This window comes from Oryx dammah, unplaced genomic scaffold (genome assembly GCF_014754425.2).
Source record: "Oryx dammah isolate SB20612 unplaced genomic scaffold, SCBI_Odam_1.1 HiC_scaffold_4, whole genome shotgun sequence".
Taxonomy (NCBI): Eukaryota; Metazoa; Chordata; class Mammalia; order Artiodactyla; family Bovidae; genus Oryx; species Oryx dammah.
In genome coordinates, this window is record NW_024070188.1 from 16901926 (window position 1) to 16924917 (window position 22992).

The following is a 22992-nucleotide window of genomic DNA, read 5'->3' on the forward strand; positions in this document are numbered from 1 at the left end:
AGAAAAAAAAAAAGATCTTTGGATGAGCATTTATTTACAAAGTGACAGATTTATAAAAATATAACTTTCAAAAAGTGGCAAGAGATAGTTTTAGGTTTTTATCATCTCATTTCAGTAATGAATTCTAATGTTCTTAGTAGGAATGTGTTTTATAAAAAAAAAATCCCTTTTAATTACCTCAAATCTTTATTTGAGAAGGAATGGGCATATGTAAATAATTCTCCAAAGAGAGAGAGCTCATGACAGACCACAATCAAACTATAGAAAAACTGGGGACATATATTGAACACCTGGATGTCTAGTTCCATATAATTTCACCTCTGGATGTTTTAAGTGTAACAATAATAAACTAGAAAGTAAACACCCTAGAATATCTTGAAACATCACTTCATATTTGTAAAATATTACTGATGAACAGGCATAGGGAATAATTTCATAGTAACAACGTTCTAAGTCTCTTCTTATTTTATAACAATTTTAAAACTCAGATGGCAATGATATTATCAAGGTTTCCAGACTCATAAATCACCATCAGGCATTTCCACCATTGTTTAGTGTTTATTTCCCAAGGACTTCAAACTGATCCCTAGATAGACCATTCTCATTTGGGATATAGAGTGTCTATATCATTTTATAATGTGAAAAGTAAAATACAAACACATTCTTGAAGGTGAGACAACTTACCTCAAGTTACATCCATTTCTATGAGAAAGAATAAATAGAAACTTAGAAACTGTGATTCTCATTTCTCTACTGTGGCCATTTTAGGCTCCTCATATTTCTAATTTAATGGGATGGATACCTTGTTAACTTTCCTGACTCTCCTCAGACTTCTTTACTGGCTTAGTAGTTATTGCAGACCTGCCTTTTGTCTACCAGTTAGGTTTTGTGGAGCATGGTTTAAATAATGCTCATTCCAAATCTACGCTTATCAGGTTTCTGCCATTCTCGGGAAACTGAGATAAAAATTAAAGTATATGTGAAAACTCAAGTTCACTCCTATTCCCAGTTTTGAGAAAATGAGGGCAAATGTGTAGAATGATTTTATTTTTCCTAATAAAAAAGAAAGAAAAGGAAAGAAAAATCTTACTGCTAGCATGTCAGTACCTAAATAATCAATATGGGACCCACAAGCAGCTTTAGAACCAAATATTTTTCTTTCTGGCCAAATGCAATGGACATAAGCCACAGTAGATACAAAAATAATTTTCTAACTCTCTACACAAAGTGATGGACAGGGAAGTCTGGCGTGCTTGCAGTCCATGGGGTTGCAAAGAGTCGGACACGACTGAGCGACTGAACTGAGCTGAACTGAACAGAAGGTTGACTGAGGATAATTTTAAGTATTAAGACTATATCTGATGTTAAAATAGCTTTAATATGAGTTGGAATTTGTTAGCAACAAAGGGCATTTTAATGATGAACCTGGACAGGAAACGGTCATTTAAATGCCATCATATGTTTCTAATTGTGATGTAGAAACACACTCCATGCTGAGAGGCAATATGACGAACTAAAGAAGATTGGGCAATAAAGGAATGGAAAAAGAATTAATAGCAGACAGGACAGTTTGGAACCTTTTTGAAGACTTTCAGGAGAAAATATCTTTTAACCTGTTTCTGTGCTCTTAACCTAGAGGAATGCTGATAGAAATTCAATGAAATAAAGATGTGGCAAAGCTGTTCCAGAAGCAATGGGAAAGAGCCAGGCTATAAGATGGCTTTGCTGGCCATGCTGGCCGAAGGTTGGTCCAGAAAAGAGGCCTCATTCTTCAGGCCCGCCTTGACTCCCAGAATCACACTTTTTCCATTTCACCATGCATGTCCAGTAAGTGTTGCCTAAGAAAACATTGGCTAATAGGTCAGTTTGGACTAGAAACTAGTTAGTCTGAAGCTAGAGTTCAGTTTTTACCACATCGTTCTCGGGCTCAGAACCCTTTCAGCGGCTTTCCCTTTAAATGTGCTGGGTTAACAAAGTGCATCATTCCTCTGGCATTCCATTTAGACCAGCTCAGTCTTGCCAGTTTCATCTCCCACTGCTTCCTACAGGAAAGCTCCTCTGCACTGCTGTCAGTCCATTGTTCAGCCTTTGTGCTCTTCTACTTCTGTATATATTCACTCAAGTTGTTCCTCCATCTGGAACCCCAGCTTCTGTTCTCTGTTTATTTCAACCTACCAACCTTCCATGCTGGAGTCCAAAACCCACCTCTTTATATACGTTCCCTGAAGAGCCCAGTCAGTCTCAGGTTCTCATTCCCTTCTCTGGACACCTACAGTACATAACTTCCAAGACTGCATACTGGGCCTTTATCAGATTCTATTTAGTGTTATAGACTGTCTTTCATGGAAAGCCTGCACAGTGTTGTAAAAGCCAAATCACACCACAGTGCCTCCATCATGAAGGATTAAATAAATAAGCTCTCATACAAAGTCATGTGTAACATGTGCTACACCGCTTATAGAGAACTTTCACTTATCTCTCTTGTGAAGTTTTAAATAAACAAGCTTCCAAACCCTCAGATTATAGAATTTACAAGGGACTTCCACATATAATATTTTATTTCACAATACCCTTGGAGGGAGGACTAACAGATGTTATGATCTTTATTTTACAGATGGAGAAGCTAGATGAGGGAATCACAAGTGATTCACACAGTGTCTCACTGACTAATTGGGCAGCTCTGGGATTTAGAACCATCTTTTCTGATTTGCTAATGCTCATTTGGCTTAATAGCTTTCTTTTTTCCATACTTGATCATTTCAGCTTTATAGTTTTAAACTTGTGATTTGGAGTTTGGATAAATTATTTAAATGATAGAGAAAAAAATGACTTCATACTGAGAGATCATAGAGACACAGGCTAATAAGCATAATAAAAGCATAGGATTAGTACTTTAAGTGACTTGGCAATTGATGTAAAACAAGAAAAAACATGAGAGAGCCCTTAATGTGGAATGAAATCATGAAGACTAAGCAAGTATGCCATAAAGGACAGCAAGATCAAAGTCTAGGAGCAATGGTTTTGAACTAAGTATGTTTTAAGTTTTTCTTGAATTTTCAATCATGTACTGCAAGATGAAAAAGAAACACTATACAAAATCCATTAAAATTAGAAAAGAATATATTCACGAGTTATGGATTCTGTTGACTGTTCCAGTGTTGAATTGCTAATGCTTCTTAAATGCAAACTCTGAGCAGGCATAGTTCCAGACATTTTATGGTTCATTTACTCCTGTTCACAACAGAGCTCTGAAGTATCATTAGGTAAAGTTTTTGGAGAAACTGAGGCAAAGAACAACTGTTGGTACAGATGAGATCTTCACCATATGCTGCCTGAAGCCTAAGCCCAAGCTAAACTATGTATTAATATGCCTGTGATCAGGAAAATCTGAATTCAATGACACTAGGCCACCTTAAATTAAACATGTTTGAACTGCCTTGTGTTTCTTGATAATCGTCCATTCGTTTAAAAAATATTAAAACCTCTTGTGTTCTTAGAACTGTGTATAACTTCAATGACTTAATATTTCCCCAGAGAATTTAAATGTCAAGTTTGGGACAAACAATCTCCAACACAAGCTTCTCTGTGCTCTGCAATGTCTGCACATCTGTTTGCTGCTACATATGTAACAAATAAGCGCATGTGGCTTGGTGAGGATTGCCAAACGTCTCTGATTCTGAAGGGCGACATCTATTTTAGGAAGACATCTTGGTCTCAGTGGTCTCCAGCCTTGTTAAATTTAACCATAAATGCATAGATTAACAAATTTCAGAGAATGTAATGGTTTTTTTTTCCCCCTGCTTAAAAAAAAGTGGTGGTTAACCTCGTGGATGATCCATCTTCAAGTGTGTCTGTGTTTGTGACCTCCCTTGCAGTATTGGCAGTAAAGGATAACAAATGATGGTTGGAATCAGATCCGGGTTTGAATCCCAATCTTTTCTTTACTGTGTGGTATGAAGTTTTTCCTGAACTTCTCTGAACTTCAGTTTCCTCGTTTGTAAAATAGAGTATCTAATTTGTAGGATTGGGGTGAGGATAAAATAAAGTTATATGTAGACTATGTGGAGGTATCACGACTAACACATGCTCCATAAATATTAACAAATAACTGCTGAGAAAACACAAAGTACCAACACAGAAAATAGATTTTTCCAGACAAATATATCAATATAGTTATTGGAGAATCTAAAATCATGGATACTTTTTTCTTTTTTAATTCTAAGTTTCTGTATCTTCCAGAATTTTCATTAAAAAACAAAACAGGAGACTTTCCTGGTGGTTCAGTGGTTAATAATCCACCTTGTAATGCAGGGTACATGGGCTTGATCCTTGATCCAAGAACTAAGATCCACACGCTCCAGAGCAACTAAGCCCAGAGTGCTGTGTGCTGCAATAGAAGATCCTCATAACACAATAAATATTCCTTATGTTGCAACTATAATCCAACTCAGTCAAATAAAGAAATATTTAAAAAAAAAAAAAAGGATCATATCACCGTCAGTGGCTGGAAAAAGGATAACATGTTACTGTTAGTTAGTAGCAAGAAATTTCAGCACACAGAGTTTGACATTGGTATTCAGTTCTCTTGGAAGAAATCAGACATTGTTGTGTAAGATTTGATAATAAATTTATTTTAGAAATTAATTTTATTTTCTTCAATTGATTCCATGAATGTATTTCCAATGTTCCAGCCACTCACAATCTCCTATATGCATTTTTATGTGTAAAGGTGTATTTCAGTGAAAAAGAGTAACTAAGGATAAAGGACAGAAAAGGTTTAAACTGGTGCACTGAAAACACTGATTTTGGGAAAGATGTTTCTGGCACAGTCCAAGGAAACTCTGAGGCTGTAATTTTCAGTAGGCAGTCCAATCCCTTTGGTTAGCAATGGTCTCAGATAAACATGACTTTGCCTGGCAACACCTGTGTGCAAGGATTGTCATTCTATTAATAGCTGGCAACACTTCCTTTTCTTGTACTTGGTAACCTTCTTTCAGGGGAATCTGGCTCTTCAGCAGGAAATCCACTCACAGCACCTGCTGTAGGAGACCATGAATCCCGGCTATTCCTGGCATGAATTTCACGGTAATACAATTAAAACAATCCTTACATAGATGGGTCTTTTCTCAACAGAGGTACCCAGCCTGAGGTAGCAAGCTGGGAAAAACTGAAGACAAGTACAGTTCCCTGCCAGGTGAGCCTCCCCAGGGAAAAAAAATTATAAAATGGGACACTCTGAACCATAGTTAACATTCCCTTTTACAAGTAGTCCAGTGCAATCTATTGAACATTCAGTTCAGTTGCTCAGTCATGTCTGAGTCTTTGCGACTCCATGAACTGCTGCACGCCAGGCCTCCCTGTCCATCACCAACTCCCGGAGTTCACTCAAACTCATGTCCATTGAGTCGGTGATGCCATCCAACCATCTCATTCTCTGTCATCCCCTTCTCCTCCCACCTTCAATCTTTCCCAGCATCAGGGTCTTTTCAAATGAGTCGGCTCTTCGCATCAGGTGGCCAAAATATTGGAGTTTCAGCTTCAGCATCAGTCCTTCCAATGAATACCCAGAACTGATCTCCTTTAGGATGGACTGGTTGGATCTTCTTGTTGTCCAAGGGACTCTCAAGAGTCTTCTCCAACACCACAGTTCAAAAGCATCAATTCTTCGGCACTCAGCTTTCTTTATAGCCCAATTCTCACATCCATACATGATTACTGGAAAAACCATTGCTTTGACTGGACGGACCTTTGTTGTCAAAGTAATGTCTCTGCTTTTGAATATGCTATCTAGGTTGGTCATAACTTTCCTTCTAAAGAGTAACCATTTTTTAATTTTGTGGCTGCAGTCACCATCTGCAGTGATTTTGAAGCCCCTCAAAATTAAGTTAGCCACTGTTTCCCCATCTATTGCCATGAAGTGATGGAACTGGATGCCATGATCTTAGTTTTCTGAATGTTAAACTTTAAGCCAACTTTTTCATTCTCTTCTTTCACTTTCATCAAGAGGCTCTTTAGTTCTTCTTTGCAATCCCTTAGAAGGGTGGTGTCATCTGCATATCTGAGTTTATTGATATTTCTTTCGGCAATTTTGATTCCAGCCTGTGCTTCCTCCAGCCCAGAGTTTCTCATGATGTGCTCTGCATAGAAGTTAAATAAGCAGGGGAACAATATACAGCCTTGATGTACTCCTATTCCTATTTGGAACTAGTCTGTTTCTCTATGTCCAGTTCTAACTGTTGCTCTCTGACTTGCATATAGGTTTCTATGCAGGTCAGGTCGTCTGGAATTCCCATCTGTTTCAGAATTTTCCACAGTTTATTGTGATCCACACAGTCTAAGGATTTGGCATAGTCAGTAAAGGAGAAGTAGATGTTTTTCTGGAACTCTCTTCCTTTTTCCATGATCCAGTGGATGTTGGCAATTTGATCTCTGGTTCCTCTGCCTTTTCTAAAACCAGCTTGAACATCTGGAAGTTCACGGTTCACGTATTGTTGAAGCCTGGCTTGGAGAATTTTGAGCATTACTTTACTAGCATGTGAGATGAGTGCAATTGTGTGGTAGTTTGAGCATTCTTTGACATTGCCTTTCTTTGGGATTGGAATGAAAACTGACCTTTTCCAGTCCTGTGGCCACTGCTGAGTTTTCCAAACTTGCTGGCATATTGAGTGCAGCACGTTCATAGCATCATCTTTTACGATTTGAAATAGCTCAACTGGGATTCCATCACCTCCACTAGCTTTGTTCATAGTGATGCTTTCTAAGGCCCACTTGACTTCACATCCCAGGATGTCTGGCTCTAGGTGAGTGATCACACCATCGTGATTATCTGGGTCATGAAGCTCTTTTTTGTACAGTTCTTCTGTGTATTTTTGCTCCCTCTTCTTAATATCTTTTGCTTCTGTTAAAACCATACCATTTCTGTCCTTTATTGTGCCCATCTTTGCATGAAACGTTCCCTTGGTATCTCTAATTTTCTTGAACAGATCATTAGTCTTTCCCATTCTATTGCTTTCCTCTATTTCTTTGCATTGATTGCTGAGGAAGGCTTGCTTATCTCTCCTTGCTATTCTTTGGAACTCTGCATTCAAATGGGTATATCTTTCCTTTTCTCCTTTGCTTTTCACGTCTCTTCTTTTCAATTATTTGTATTGAACATTAGCAGATGCTTAAAAGGGCTTCCCAGGTGGCACTAGTGGTAAAGGATCTGCTGCCAATGCAGGAGACGTGAGAGATGTGAGTTTGATCCCTGGGTCAGAACGATCTCCTAGAGGAGGGCATGGCAACCCACTCCAGTATTCTTGTCTGGAGAATCCCATGGACAGAGGAGCCTAGCAGGCTATAGGGTCACAAAGAGTCTGACACGACTGATGCAACTTAGCATGAAACCACTTAAAAAATCTTCAGTGGTGGAATCATTGATTTTGGTATAACCCAGGCTTATATAGGTTGAGCTCATGTGAGTTGGTTCTTCCCCTAAAACTCTAAAGAGCTGACAATGAAGTTATGGATGTTTAAAACCAAGGCTCAGAGGGGTAAGAGGCTTAGCAAATGTGCTAAGCCTAAAGTGAATCCACAAAAATGCACGTGCCAGATAGCAGTAAATTAAATGACAAATCATAAGCCACCCCTACTTTCTTAACCTCTGACTCCTGTTCCTTCAGTTCTAAATCTTCCACTGAGAGCTTTTGTGACCCAGAAGAGACCTGGGTGCGGCATTTTTTGGACTGGTGCTTTCCGTGGCAATTCCAGTTAGCAGAAGGTGCACCTCGAGCTGGTCTTCTCTTGCTTTTCCCGCTTCCCTCCGCTCTCCGCAATTGTTCTGTTACTGGCAGTTTTTCTCCAGGCAATTTCTCTCAACCTCTATACATCTAATGCCTCATCTAATGCCCTCTAAAATCTTTAGTTTGGCACTGAGTCCCTTCGAGGCTAGATGCTAGTGTGATCATCCCTATAGGGCGATTGAGGACATGTATTTCCTTCTTTAACATTCATCAAGCACCTGAAATGTTGTAAACATTGCAGATTCAGTAGTGAACACTCCAGATGGGATCTCTATGACAGGAACATACAGCGGGGTAAGGAGAGGCACTTGCTCTGCAAGGTTCTATAGACAATCGTGTTCGGCACTCCCCCGAGTAGCATCAAGAAGTTGACCTGTGCATCGTATTCTTTCCAGATTACACTGCCCTGGACTCTACATTCTCTGAGAGTGGCTCCTCTCACTAGTAATGACGTCAGGATGCTCAGTCCTCAGGTGTTTCTGTGTAAAGTCATTCACTCTCTCCTTGTAGCTGTTGTTTAATCACCAAATCCTGTCAGACTCCTTGCAGCCCCATGGACTTTAGCCTGCCAGTCCCCTCTGTCCTTGGAATTTCCCAGGCAAGAATACTGGAGTGCTTTGCCATTTCTTTCCCCACGGGATCTTACCAAGCCAGGGAACACGTCTCCTGCATTGGTAGGTGGGTTCTTTACTACTGAGCCACCAGAGAAACCCTGAACAAACAGAAGGTAGGTCTTCACAAATGAGATGCAGCCATACATCTGCCGCGTCACTGAACCACTGGGACACAAGTAGCCACAGTAGCTGCACCTGGTTTCTGGTCATCCTTGTATTAATCATCCAATAAAGCAGCAGATTTCTCAGGGTTTCTTTCTTGCAATTTTATTAGAAAAGTGATAACTGCATGTAGTAAAATGCAATTTAAAAATATTAAAATGAAAGTTTTAAAGGATATGTAAATTGAAAAGTAAAATTTTCCCTTCTCTCTAGTATCTCATCCTCCACTCTTCCTCTTGGTAAGCTCAGTGGAAATTCTGGCCTTTTTCTTCTTGAATTTGTTTTTTTCTTTAAACCTTAAAATATCAGGCTAAGAGAGAAATTACTGTAATAGGGGATGTCAGGATTTTATAAGATAATGGAGGCAACAATAATATTTCAAAAAGATAAGCCAGATCCAAACTCAGGTCACCAGAGGGTGCATGGCATATGCAGAAAAGAAATGCTGATGTACCTTTGACTTTCCTTTAGTTTCCCAAGATATGCAAAATGAACTAATGGCTTTTCAAAAATGATGAGCACTTAACCTGTGTTTCAGCCTTCTTCATAAGACTCTTCTTCATGATCCCTACCCAATGTAACCAAAAATAAAAAACTGTAAAAGAGGTAATTCAATAATGTTTCTCTCTGTTACTTGACAGTTTACATTTTGAGTAGAGAGAGGCAAGACGGGAAAGGAATGTATGAAATCCATATGACTCAATTACATCTCAATGGGTTTCATGTAGATTCTATGGCTTAACCCTGAGTTACTTAGGTCAAAGTAGTACTCTTGCCTGGAAAATCCCATGGATGGAGGAGCCTGGTAGGCTGCAGTCCATGGGGTCGCTAGGAGTCGGACATGACTGAGTGACTTCACTTTCACTTTTCACTTTCATGCATTGGAGAAGGAAATGGCAACCCACTCCAGTGTTCTTCCCTGGAGAATCCCAGGGATGGAGGAGCCTGGTGGGCTGCAGTCCATGGGGTCATGAAGAGTCGGACACGACTGAAGCGACTTAGCAGCAGCAGTGTTATTGTCAATTGTTTCCATATAAACAAAATTAGTACATTAATTGTGTTGCCATATTCCTTGTCTTCTTCTAAAATTTGAATAGTTTATAAAAAGATAATGTGTGCATTCAAGAGCAAGCACATAAATTCAAATAAATTATATATTAGAACAATTCTTCATGGGATACCAAAAGGATTTTCTTTGTGTTACAGTACACATCACTGCTTATCATTCTAGATTTGTTTGCAATATATAACTCTATTGTTTCATATGCATCGCTTATTTCACAGAAGATGATCGATAGATAGGTAGAACTGTTGGCACACACATCAGGCTACATTCTGCAGAACATTTTACATGTATCATTTTCTAAAGAATAATTCCAACTAAGACATCCAGAGTAAGTATGAAAGCCTACATTATGCTAACACAAAAAGCAATAAAATAAAAATTGCCAATGCTTTTAGTTTTGGAACTCTTAATGTGGTCAACTAAAAATGATTTCCTGTTTCCAGAAAGTTTTTTTTTTTTTTCCCTACAAGAAAATCCTCTCTCTGGAAATATCAGATGTCTTCATAGTTATTTGATATTCCTGCACAGAAGAATCTGGGGAGAGAAAGAAAAGAAAGAAAGTGGGAAAGGCCAAAAGAGCACAGGAAACCCCTCTCGGAATTTCAAAGGCAAAGAAATGTGGAATAAGTTAGCTATGCCAAGGCAGTTAATATAGAAAGCCTGAAGAACTGAGTAAAGAAAAGAAATATTCATATGAAGAACCATGTAGCCATTATACATGCAGGTTCATATTAAATAAATGAAGCTGAAAGAAAACAATTAAAAACCACTTATAAGAGATGTTTAGGAAATATTTAGTACATATAATTAGAAGACATAAAAATTAGAAGGCTGGGATCAATGAAGTAGCCACTCAAATATGCTCCTGAAATGCAAATAGGCTCTTGCTATTGCTGCTCTTTTAAATTTTTTATAGGTTGGTGTAAACTAATTGCAGTTTTGCATTTTTAAAACTTGAAATTTTATATTGAAATACATTCTTAAATAAATGTGGTTATGTTATTTTGTTGTTGTTCAGTCACTAAGTCATGTCTGACTCTGCGACGCTGTGGGCTGCAGCATGCCAGCCTTCCCTGTCCTTCACTATCTCCTGGAGTTTGCTCAGACTCATGTCCCCTGAGTTGGTGATGATATCCAACCATCTCATCCTCTGCCACCTCCTTCTCCTTTTACCTTCAATCTTTCCCAGCATCAGGGTCTTTTCTATTGAGTCAGCCCTTCACATCACGTAGCCAAAGTATTGGAACTTCAGCTTCAGCATCAGTCCTTCAAATGAATATTCAGGGTTGATTTCCTTTAGGATTGACTGGTTTGATCTTGCCACGTAACGGACTCTCTAGTTCTTCTGTAGCACCACAATTCGAAAGAATTAATTCTCTGGTGCTCAGCCTTCTTTATGACTCAACTCTCACATCCATAAACGACTACTGGAAAAACCATAGCTTTGACTACATGGATTTCTGTTGGCACAGTGACGTCTCTGCTTTTTAATATGTGGTCTAGGTTTTTCCTTCCAAGAAGCAAGCGTCTTTTAATTTCCTGGCTGCAGTCACCATCTGCAGGGATTTTAGGGCCCCCAAAAGAAAATCTGTCACTGCTTCTACTTTTATCCCTTCTATTTGCCATGAAGTGATGAGATCAGATGTCATTATCTTCACTTTTTGAATGTTGAGTTTTAAAAGCCAGTTTTTTTTTTTTTCCACTATCTTCTTTTACCCTCATCAGGAGGCTTTTTAGTTCCCCATCACTTTCTGCCATTAGAGTGGTAATATCAGCATATCCGAAGTTGTTGATATTTCTCCCAGCAATCTTTATTCCAGCTTGTGATTCATCCAGTCTGGCATTTTGCATGATTTATTCTGCATACAAGTTGAATAAGCAGGGTGACAATATACAGATTTATGGTACTCTTTTCCCAATTTTGAACCAGTCCATAGTTCCATGTTTGGTTCTAACTGTTGCTTCTTGTCCTGCATATAGTTTTCTCAGGAGACAGGAACGGTGGTCTGGCATTCCCATCTCTTTCAAGAATTTTCCAGGTTGCTATGATTTACACAGTCAAAAGCTTTAGCATAGTCAATGAAGCAGAAGTAGATGTTTTCTGAAATTCCCTCACTTTCTCTATGATCCCGTGAATGTTGGCAATTTGATCACTGGTTCCTCTGCCATTCCTCAACCCAGCTTGTGTGTCTAGAAATTCTCGGTTTACATACTGCTGAAGTGTAGCTTGAAGGATTTTGAGCATAACCTCACTAGCATGTGAAATGAGCTCAATTGTGTGTAATTTGAACTTTCTTTGGCATTGCCTTCTTTGGGATTGGAATAAAAACTGACCTTTTCCAGATCTGTGATTATGTTTTATATCATTTTAATGCACATTTCTCTTTTTATGTTATTTTGCTAATAACTTATCACTTGCTGTTTATCTTATATTTATTTTAGACTAGGGGAATGATGTTAGACAAAAAGCACATTCAAGTGATTCTCTTATTCGAATTCAAAGTGGGCAGTAAAGCAGTGAAGACAACTCACAACATCAACAACACATTTAGCCCAGGAACTGCTAATGAACATACAGCGCAGTGGTGGTTCAAGAAGTGTTGCAAAGGAGATAAGAACCTTGAAGATGAGAACAGTGGCTGGCCATCAGAAGTTGACAGCGACCAACTGAGAGGATCATCAAAGCTAATCCTCTTACAACTACCAGAGAAGTTGCAGAATAATTCAATGTCGACCATTCTATGGTTATCTGGCATTTGAAGCAAATTAGAAAGGTGAAAAAGCTCAAAAAGTGGGTGCCTTGTGAGCTGACAGCAAATGAAAAAAGACATCATTTTGAAGTGTCATCTTCTCTTATTCTACGCAACAACAAGGAACCATTTATCGATTGAATTGTCACGTGTGATGAAAAGTGGCATTTCTACAGCAACCAGTGATGACCAGCTGAGTGACTGGGGTGAGAAGAAGCTTAAAAGCACTTCCTAAAGTCAAACTTGCACCCCAAAATCATCATGGTCACTGTTTGGTGGTCTGCTGCCTGTCAGATCTACTACAGCTTTATGAATCCTGGCAAAACCATTATATCTGAGAAATGTGCTCAGCAAATCAATGAGATGCACCAAAAACTACGATTCCTGAAGCCAGCATTGGTCAACAGAAAGAGCCCAATTCTTCTCCATGACAACTCCTGACCCCACATCTCACTACTAATGCTTCAAAAGTTGAACGAATTGGTCTACAAGGTTTTGCCTAATCCACCATATTCACCTGACATCTGGCCAGTGACTGCCACTTCTTCAAGCATCTTGATAACGTTATGCAGGAAAAAGGCTTCCACAACCAGCAGGAGGGAGAAAATGTTTTCTAAGAATTCATTAAATCCTGAAGGACAGATTTTTACTCTACAAGAATAAACAAACATTTCTCATTGGCAAAAATATGTTGATTGTAATGGTTCCTATTTTGATTAATAAAGATGTATTTGAGCCTAATTAAAATGATTTACAGGGAGGCCTGGCGTGCTGCGATTCATGGGGTCGCAAAGAGTCGGACACTACTGAGCGACTGAACTGAACTGAACTGAAAAATGATTTAAAATTCAAAGTCCAAAACCACAATTACTTTTTCACCAGCCTAATATTTAAGGTAGTTGTATTAGCGTTCTCTAGAGGAGACCTGGGTTGGATTCCTAGGTTGGGAAGATCCCCTGGAAAAGGAAATGGCAACCCACTGCAGTATTCTTACCTGGGAAATATCATGGACAAAGAAGCCTGGTGGGTTACAGTCCATCGCATTGCAACTGAGTGACTAAGCCACCGACATCAGAGAAACAGAACCAATAAAAACTATATGTTTATGTATATAATACATTTTAATAATTTTAAAATTAGCATACTATTATATTCAAATTTTAATAATTTAAAAATTCTATAACATACTAGAATAGAAAGAAGTAATATAATAATCAGAAGATCAAGAAACAATCATGTATATATTAAAATTTAATATATGACAGAAGTACCATATCAAATGATTAATAAAGAAATTTTTATTTAATAGAAAAGCTAACCAACTACTTGAGGAAAAAATCCCTAACTCATTCCACATAGCAAAATAAATTACAAATTCACTAAAATTAAATATTAAAAGTTGAAATTCTGAGATGCAAGAAGAAATGTGACAGCTATTCAATTTTGAGGTGAGAGATAGTATTTTAAATCCTAAGTAATATATTTTAAAAATTTGTCATGCTTTCCAAAACACACTCAAATTAGTGAGAAAAGTAGCATTGTTTCACATTTTTGCAAATCCCTTTAATGTCTGGCTTAACAGAAGACATCTGGATTCTCATATCTGCTTCTGCATTCATCTGTAGTGATATCATATGTCATGTAGCTTCTGGAAATCTCCACTGTAAACTTGTGAAAGAATAAAAGTGGAAAAGGCAGATATATTCTAGTATTATAATGAAAATAGCTTTGACCTTTTAGGACTTCAGAAAAGGTCTCAGGGACTCTGAGGGGACTCTGAATCATACTTTGGAAACTCCTGTTATAGATTAATGTGAATCTTTAAATTAGTAACACATCTCTCAGGGACAATTTAATCCTCATCGCTCTGGAAAAGATTTATCTGCATTATCTGTAGTTTCCTATAAATTATCAGTTTCCTACCCCTCTGGAGTTGCAAAATAGCCCTAGGCGATCCAAAAGATCAAAGATGTACACTCTTAAGGAACTGGATAATCTCTTAAAAGGTACAGAAGGGCAACCGTAGACCTATAATCCCTTCTGCCCACGTCTCAATCTATCCTCCCCTGCCACTTTGCATTACTAGCTTCTACCACATTAAACACACTGCTATGTTAAAATTAGTTGAGGAACTTGTTGGATGGTAATAAAATCAGAAGGGAAAATTGGAATTCCTCCCAATGTAGTTAATGCAGTCACTTCTTTATACTTCTACATATAGATTCTCATAGAATTCCTTCCTTGCCAATTCTCTTCAAAAAATATTAATTTTCCTAAAGGAATACTTCTTTACCTTCCTATTTCAGTCCTTTGCTCGTTTTTGGGAAATCTTACCACTTTCTCCCATGGTAGAAATTTCTCTTTTTGATCCCTTTTATATTTTGCAACTTGAATGGCATCTCTAACTTTGGTCAAATGTTTATAGGAATCTCTTTGGTTCAAGAAGTTGGGATGTATTCCTGTTACATGATTAAAATTAAATACGACTGTTTCAATTCTAGTTCAGCAAGTACACAAGAGGAAAATGTATTTTCTTTCCTCACTAGATCATCTAGTAGGTAATGCTTATCATGGTGGGCACTAAGATTATAAAATCAAATCTCAAATCCAAAATATGTTCTTGCACACCTGCATACATGTATGTGTGTATGTCTGTATCTGTGTGAAGAATAAAAGGCTATTGTTAAAACTTTTATCTTTACTTTTACTTCCTCAGAAAAATGGGCTCCACCATTATTATTCTAAGAGGTATTTGACCCTTTCGTGACCCAGCTTACTGTTATATTATTACAGAAGACATCATACTAAGTATTAAAAAGCAGCTTAGCCTTTGCTCCCTTTCCTGAGAAGTGCTTGCGTGCATGTGAGCTCAGTTGCTCAGTCATGTCTGACTCTTTTTGACCCCACAGAATGTAGTCTTCCAGGCTCCTCTGTCTATTGAGATTTCCAGCTTCAATTAAAATTTTTATGATTTACCCTTCTAAAAAAGTGTGTGTTTGAAAAGGGAGCAATTTCGGGTAGGGAGTACTCCAGTCAGTATGTAAGGTCTGTTGGTGTTTAGTTGCTAAGTTGTGTCCAACTCTTGTGACCCCGTGGACTATAGCTCTTCAGGCTCTTCTGTCCTTGGAGTTTTCCAGGCAAGAATACTGGAGTGGGTTGCCATTTCCTTCTCCAGGGGATCTTCCCAAACCAGGGATCAAACTTGCATCATGCATTGGCAGGCGGATTGTTTACAACTGAGCCACCAGGGAAGCCCCTTCTATACAATACATGAACAAAAAGCTCTACACCAACAATGTGAACATGAGTAAGATTGAGAGGACATTTGAAAATGTACCAACATTGCACTATCTTACCTTGTGATTTACACTAAGTTAGGGAGGACAAATCATTGCTTACTCTCATTATCAACAATCCTAAAAAGTCATTAATAATAAATCTGACCTTAGGACTACAGAAGCTACTTCTTCCTTTCCATTGTCAGTACAAAACAAGAGGAACGAGAAGCTCTAAGTGTCATTCTAGAGATTGAAAATTGGCTAACTTTGACCACAAAGAGCAGACTTCAGTGAACTATGCTATAAAAATCCCTTCTCCTTTCCCCGCTCTCTCTCCTTCTCCTTCTTCTTCAGGAATAGAGGCAGAAATTGCAGCAATATGAAGCTTTTAGTTTGAATGAGAATTGGCAAACTCTGATCCATGGATCAAATCTGACCCTCTGCCTATTTTTGTATAGTCTGTGACCTAAGTATGTTTTTGATGTTTTAAAATAGTTGTGATTAATCCAAAAGAATAATGACATTTCACGATATGTAAAATTCAAATGTCAATGTTTATAAATAAAATAATATTGGAACAGCCACACTCATTTGTTTATATATCATTGCTTTCATGCTATATTGGCAAAGTTAAATAGCTGCAACAGAGACCTTATGTGATATTCTCATTACTTCACATTTTTATTTTTGTGCATTACAAATCACAGTGATGTAATTATAACTCAACAGCACTTCAAATGGCACGCATATTGCTGTACCATGACATGATTTTTAAAAATTGCCAGTGTGTATCTATCATGTCAACACAAGAAAAATAGAGAACATTGGACTTTAAAAGTTATGCTTTTAAGGCAGTGTTGTATGGATTATTTTACCATTGAGTTAGATGCTGAAAGATGGTATTTACTATTATGTAACACTAAAGTACTGTACTAAAGTAATACAACATGCCTCAACATTACCAAGCCAAGCATTATATAGAGAGAGAGTGTGTAGCTGGACAAATTTACCAAGCTTGTTAAAGTTTCTTGAACGAGAAGAACTGCCTCAATCAGTATTATTGAATATTGAATAGCTTTGCAAGGTTGTTTTTGCTGTGGCCCTGATAATATCTCTTAATCAATGAAATCTAAAGCTATGAGGTAATATAGACTTTATATGTGAAACTTACACTGTAGCGATGACATTTGGACAAGTAATGTTTTTGTGAGTGACAAATAATTTTAAGCTGCTTTATAAACATCACATGCTGGCAAAAGTTAAAACAAGAATCAGGGATTTTATCTCCATCCAAACTTATAGTGAGTATGTTTTTGGAGCTTCAACTCTAGTTCCAGCAGCATTTTTCAGACCTTGAGGCAAGTGGAAAAGAAGTTTCATTATTTCAAATCCATTTAATTATACAATTGAGAAACTTTCACCTAACCTTAATTGGAAGTGATTAATCTGAAGTATAATGACATGCTAAATTGTGAATATCAAAAGAGGAATCTAGCAGAATCTTGTTAATGTATTTCAGTCTTTAAATATGATTAAAATCATATGCTGATGGATTGATAACAGTATTTGGCAATATACTATCTATGAAAAGACATTTTGAAAGATGAAATACTCTATAAAATCTCATTAGATATAAATTAACAGATGAATATTTATAATTGATTTTGATGTTAGGGGACACAACTGTAAACTCTAGTGAAGCAAAATGTTACACCCCTTCGTCAAAAAAAGCTAACTCCATTTTTTTTATTTGCAATCCTGTATTATAAAACATTATTTTGTAATTTTCAAAATAATTTGACTACTGAAGTACTGAATGATCATCATTAGATTTAAAAGCATATAGAAATGTGTCCTCTCTCTTATTGTATAGGTACCTTCATACTATCCTTATTTGTTTCACTTAGTTCACATACTTTAAAATATTTATTATCTGGGCCCTTACAGAAAAAAATTTTCTGACCTCTGATCTAAATGAAGTAAATTTGAGTTCTGGTTTCATCATCAGAACACAGAAGAAATTGATGGCAGGAAGAAGATGCTGAAGGCCACAGACCACTGAGGTTGGGATGGTCCCTGTCTTGAGGACTGCAGAGAAAGAGATTGGCTGTAAGGGTCATATCTGAGGCTTTTTTCTCTCAAAGAGAGCAGAGGTTAGCATGAGGATTAATTCTTCTATTGTCATAATTAACCAGGGGTCTTTGGAAATCTTTGATCCCAAGACCTTTAGGAAAGACTAGAGCAGAGGTTTTTTTTTTTTTTTTAATTTGCACAAATAAACAATTATTTTTATTTCCCATTTTAGCTAAAACCAGAAATTACTTATACATACACTAAAAAAAAATTCTGAAAGGTCCCCATCAAGGTGTTAATATTGATTCTCTTTGGGTCACAGATTTATACATTATTTTACTATTTTCTTTTCTTTAACATAAGAAAGACTTCCTCAGCAATCAATGCAAAGAAATAGAGGAAAACAACAGAATGAGAAAGACTAGAAATCTGTTCAAGAAAATTAGAGATACCAAGGGAACATTTCATGCAAAGATGGGCTCGATAAAGGAAAGAAATGGTATGGACCTAACAGAAACAGAAGATATTAAGAAGAGGTGGCAAGAATACACAGAAGAACTATACAGAAAAGAGCTTCACTACCCAGAGAATCACCATGGTATGATCACTCACCTAGAGCCAGACATCCTGGAATGTGAAGTCAAGTGACCCTTAGAAAGCATCACCATGAACAAAGCTAGTGGAGGTGATGGAATCTCAGTTGAGCTATTTCAAATCCTGAAAGATGATGCTATAAATGTGCTGCAAGCAATATGCCAGCAAATTTGGAAAACTCAGCAGTGACCACAGGACTGGAAAAGGTCAATTTTCATTCTAATCCCAAAGAAAGGCAATGCCAAAGAATGCTCAAACTACTGCACAATTGCACTCATCTCACATGCTAGTAAAGTAATGCTCAAAATTCTCCAAGCCAGGCTTCAGCAATATGTGAACCATGAACTTCCAGATGTTCAAGCTGGTTTTAGAAAAGGCAGAGGAACCAGAGATCAAATTGCCAACATCCACTGGATCACAGAAAAAGCAAGAGAGTTCCAGAAAAACATCTATTTCTGCTTTATTGACTATGCCAAAGCCTTTGACTGTGTGGATCACAATAAACTGTGGAAAATTCTGAAAGAGAAGGGAATACCAGACCAACTGACCTGGCTCTTGAGAAACCTGTGTGCAGGTCAGGAAGCAACAGTTAGAACTGGACATGGAACAACAGACTGGTTCCAAATAGGAAAAGGAGTATGTCAAGGCTATATATTTTTACCCTGCTTATTTAACTTCTATGCAGAGTACATCATGAGAAACACTGGGCTGGATGAAGCACAAGCTGGAATCAAGATTGCTGGGAGAAATATCAATAACCTCAAATAAGCAGATGACACCACCCTTATGGCAGAAAGTGAAGAGGAACTAAAAAGCCTCTTGATGAAAGTGAAAGAAGAGAATGAAAAAGTTGGCTTAAAGCTCAACATTCAGAAAACTAAGATCATGGCATCTGGTCCCATCCCTTCACGGGAAATAGATGGGGAAACAGTGGAAACAGTGTCAGACTTTATTTTTTGGGCTCCAAAATCACTGCAGATGGTGACTACAGCCATGAAATTAAACGACACTTACTCCTTGGAAGAAAAGTTATCACCAACCTAAATAGCATATTCAAAAGCAGACACATTACTTTGCCAACAAAGGTCCATCTAGTCAAGGCTATGGTTTTTCCTGTGGTCATGTATGGATGTGAGAGTTGGACTGTGAAGAAAGCTGAGTGCCGAAGAATTGATGTTTTTGAACTGTGGTGTTAGAGAAGACTCTTGAGAGTCCCTTAGACTACAAGGAGATGCAACCAGTCCATCCTAAAGGAGATCAGTTCTGAGTGTTCATTGGAAGGACTGATGCTAAAGCTGAAATACTAATACTTTGGCCACCTGATGTGAAGAGTTGACTCATTGGAAAAGACCCTGATGCTGGGAGGGATTGTGGGCAGGAGGAGAAGGGGATGACAGAGGATGAGATGGCTGAATGGCATCACTGACTCGATGGACATGAGTTTGAGTGAACTCCGGGAGTTGGTGATGGACAGGGAGGCCTGGCGTGCTACAATTCATGGGGTCGCAAAGAGTCAGACACGACTGAGCAACTGAACTGAACTGAACCTTTTTCCCTCTGATCTTTCTACAGTGGGTATTTGTTGTTTTATTCTTTCTCTTGTCTTGAATCTTTTTTCCTTGATGTTTCCACAGTGATTATATTTTATTTTAAAATTTATACTTAAAAATTATCTTGACAAATTTTTACTATTTATTTTCAGATTCCTTATAAGGATCCTTCTTTCTTGTAATTGAAAGAAAGATCATTAAGCTAGCTATCTTGTGTCCCCTGTAAACACTTTCTTTCATTTTATTTAAGAAAACCAGATTTAAAAAAAAAATAAAGGAATGCCCACATACAGAGAAGGAAATAATGTTTTTAAGTAACTGAATATACGCATATCATTAACAAACACAGAAGGCACCATTGTTGCTAAAGGAAATATGAGCATTTTTTTCCCTTAAAAAATGAAAGATATGTAAGACAGACTAAAGAAAAGGAATTAATAGGTTTCTTGTCATGACAGTTTTAATAAAAAAAAAAAAACAAACTTTTTTTCTTCCTTTTTTTTTTTTTTTCAGTTTATTTGGACACAGGGGGTTCTTGGCTGTGGCAGGCAGCATCTAGTTCCCTAACCAGGGATCAAATCTGAGTTCCTTACATTGGGAGCACAGAGTCTTAGCCACTGGACTACCAGGCAATTTCCCCCAAGAACAACTTTTTTAATAGAATGAAAAATTACTTTTATGTGCATCAGTAAGCATTGTCTGTTTTAAAAATATTTTAATTATATTTTTAACTATTTTCAAATTATATTTTAAAAAATATAATCCATTTATATTATTTAAAGTTATACAGAGTCCTGACCATTATACATTCCTTTCATATTATTACTTATAATATGTCATTATGTGTGCTAAATGTCTATCACATGCTAACACAGCCATATGTACATAACTGTGAATCTGAGAAAGCATCAGGTTTAACAAGTTATTTGTCTGAGACACACAGCAGCAGGGCCAGGTTAATTACATTGTCACATCCCAGAATACTGAGATACTACCAATGGTCCTGCCAACGATGTTTTCTTTGTTTCCATAGAGTTATATATTTACAGGGAAACTGTATATTTTTCTAAACAGATGTTTGTGTTTGCTTACTCTGTTGACATAGAGAACACTTAACATTTTTGGATAATTTTAATGCTAAGAGATGGGATTGACTAATGTGAGTATCTTTAAAGCTCACCACAGCTGTCTAACAAATGCATGTTTAAAATCACAAGTTTACTTTTTCTGAAACTAAGGTCAATTTTTCATGTCTTCTTGCTAACCTTCAATATTTTCAGAAACAAATATGGAAGATCTAGAAAAAATCAGAACAGGGACTATTAAAATAGTTTTTCACTTCATTTCCCAACATCTTAGGGAAAAAAAAAAAATCAGACTTTGTACAGACCAGCATGAAAAGATTATGTCTTGTCTGAACATAATCAGGCCAGGAAAATAACCACTTTTTATTTAGCTCTTGCTTGCAAGTTTATAATAAAAAAGATGATATTTACCATTCCTAAGTTCTTCAAAGATGTAGAGGATAAAGGAGGACTTTTTGTAATAATGTCTTTAGAACAGATTTTCATGTGAAGGCAGAAACGAATCGCCAGTATTATTTTTGTCAACATACCTCTGGGAGGTACATTAGGATTAAGTCTACTCTAATTACCATTTGTTAGCTGACAAAGGTGGGTTTTGAACTAATGAGTTCGAACATGAAGTTTGCACGTGTATGAAAAAAAGAAAGAAACAAGATCAAGTCAAGCTAGTCTTTATCACTTGTCTGGCAATCAATCACATACCTTCCATAGAAAGCTGTTAGTTTTCTATCTGAAGTATTTGCTTTGATATACCTTAGAGAAAAACAAGATGTGCATTGAAAATAATTTGCCTTCCTTCATCTTCTTGGCTTTGTAACTTTTAAAAGTAGCTCACTTTTTAAAAAATAGAAATTTCTTTATTACATCTATGTCATTATTCTACAAGTTAAGTCTTACTTTTCCGTTATAAGTTTCAATAACAAAATCATAATAGTCATAGGAAAGGAGGTTCCCCTGAGGATAAGATATATATACCATATTCGACTTGCTTATTAAATATTTCACTATGCTTATCCAATTATTACTTCTTTTAAAGGGTACTTTTTGGAATATGGAGTTTAAATAGTCATTTACACTAAGTAGTAAAAAGAAGGCTGCACATCTTAAGTAGGTTTAGCTGACAATTTAAAATAATCACTCTTTAAAGAACTGGCCAAATTTTCCATCATGGAAACAGCATCCCCAGGTAACATGAAAAGCAAGGCTGTACAAGAATTGAGAGGGAAGGACAGAGGACAGTAGGCCCAAAACAGAGGATTCCCTTACTTGAGGCACGTTTTGTTGAGTGGTGTCAAAGGGGAGAGGGCTACAAAGTTAATGATCTGGCTCTCTGGTGGTACAAATTTGCTTGGCAAAATTTTTACCAAAATCAGAACTGGTAAAGAGTTCCACTTTACTTCTCCCAATGTCCAATCAGTTACTAAACCTTGGAGTTCTTATCTAAAAATTTATGTTGGACACATTAACAGAATGTATAAGTGTATTATTTAATACTTGGATAAATGAATAAGCAAACAAATGAATGAATGAGGCGCAGCAATGAAGACTCTTCACTTACTATCTCTCAGGTGAGACGCTGCATCCTGATTCTAAGAACACCTTTCCAAACACAACAAAGTTAGTGGATGAGCCCCAAAATCAGCTTGCCATTCTACGAACGGGAGATGGAATCAAGTTCAATATCAAGACCTTCATTTAAAGGACAGAAAAGCATTTTGAAAAATCAGAATAAATAGAAGAGACTGTTGAAACTAAAAACCTAGTTAGTAATTAGAGCTTATCTCTGGTACACAAGTCATGTCTTGTTGGTGACATGACTCCATTGTAAGGGCCACCCCCTGGGGGTGCTGAGATTCCTAAAAAAGCTTCCTAGTCATCCAAGAAAAACTTCCTAGGCAACCAGGATTATGCCTTTGGATCATATGTGGCCAACAGGTGGGTAGAGTGGTAGGATGCTGGAGAAAAAAAGGCAGGAGATAAAGGCAGAAACCAACCAAATTCATTTAACTTCAGCTACTCTTCTCATTTTTTAGTGTAGC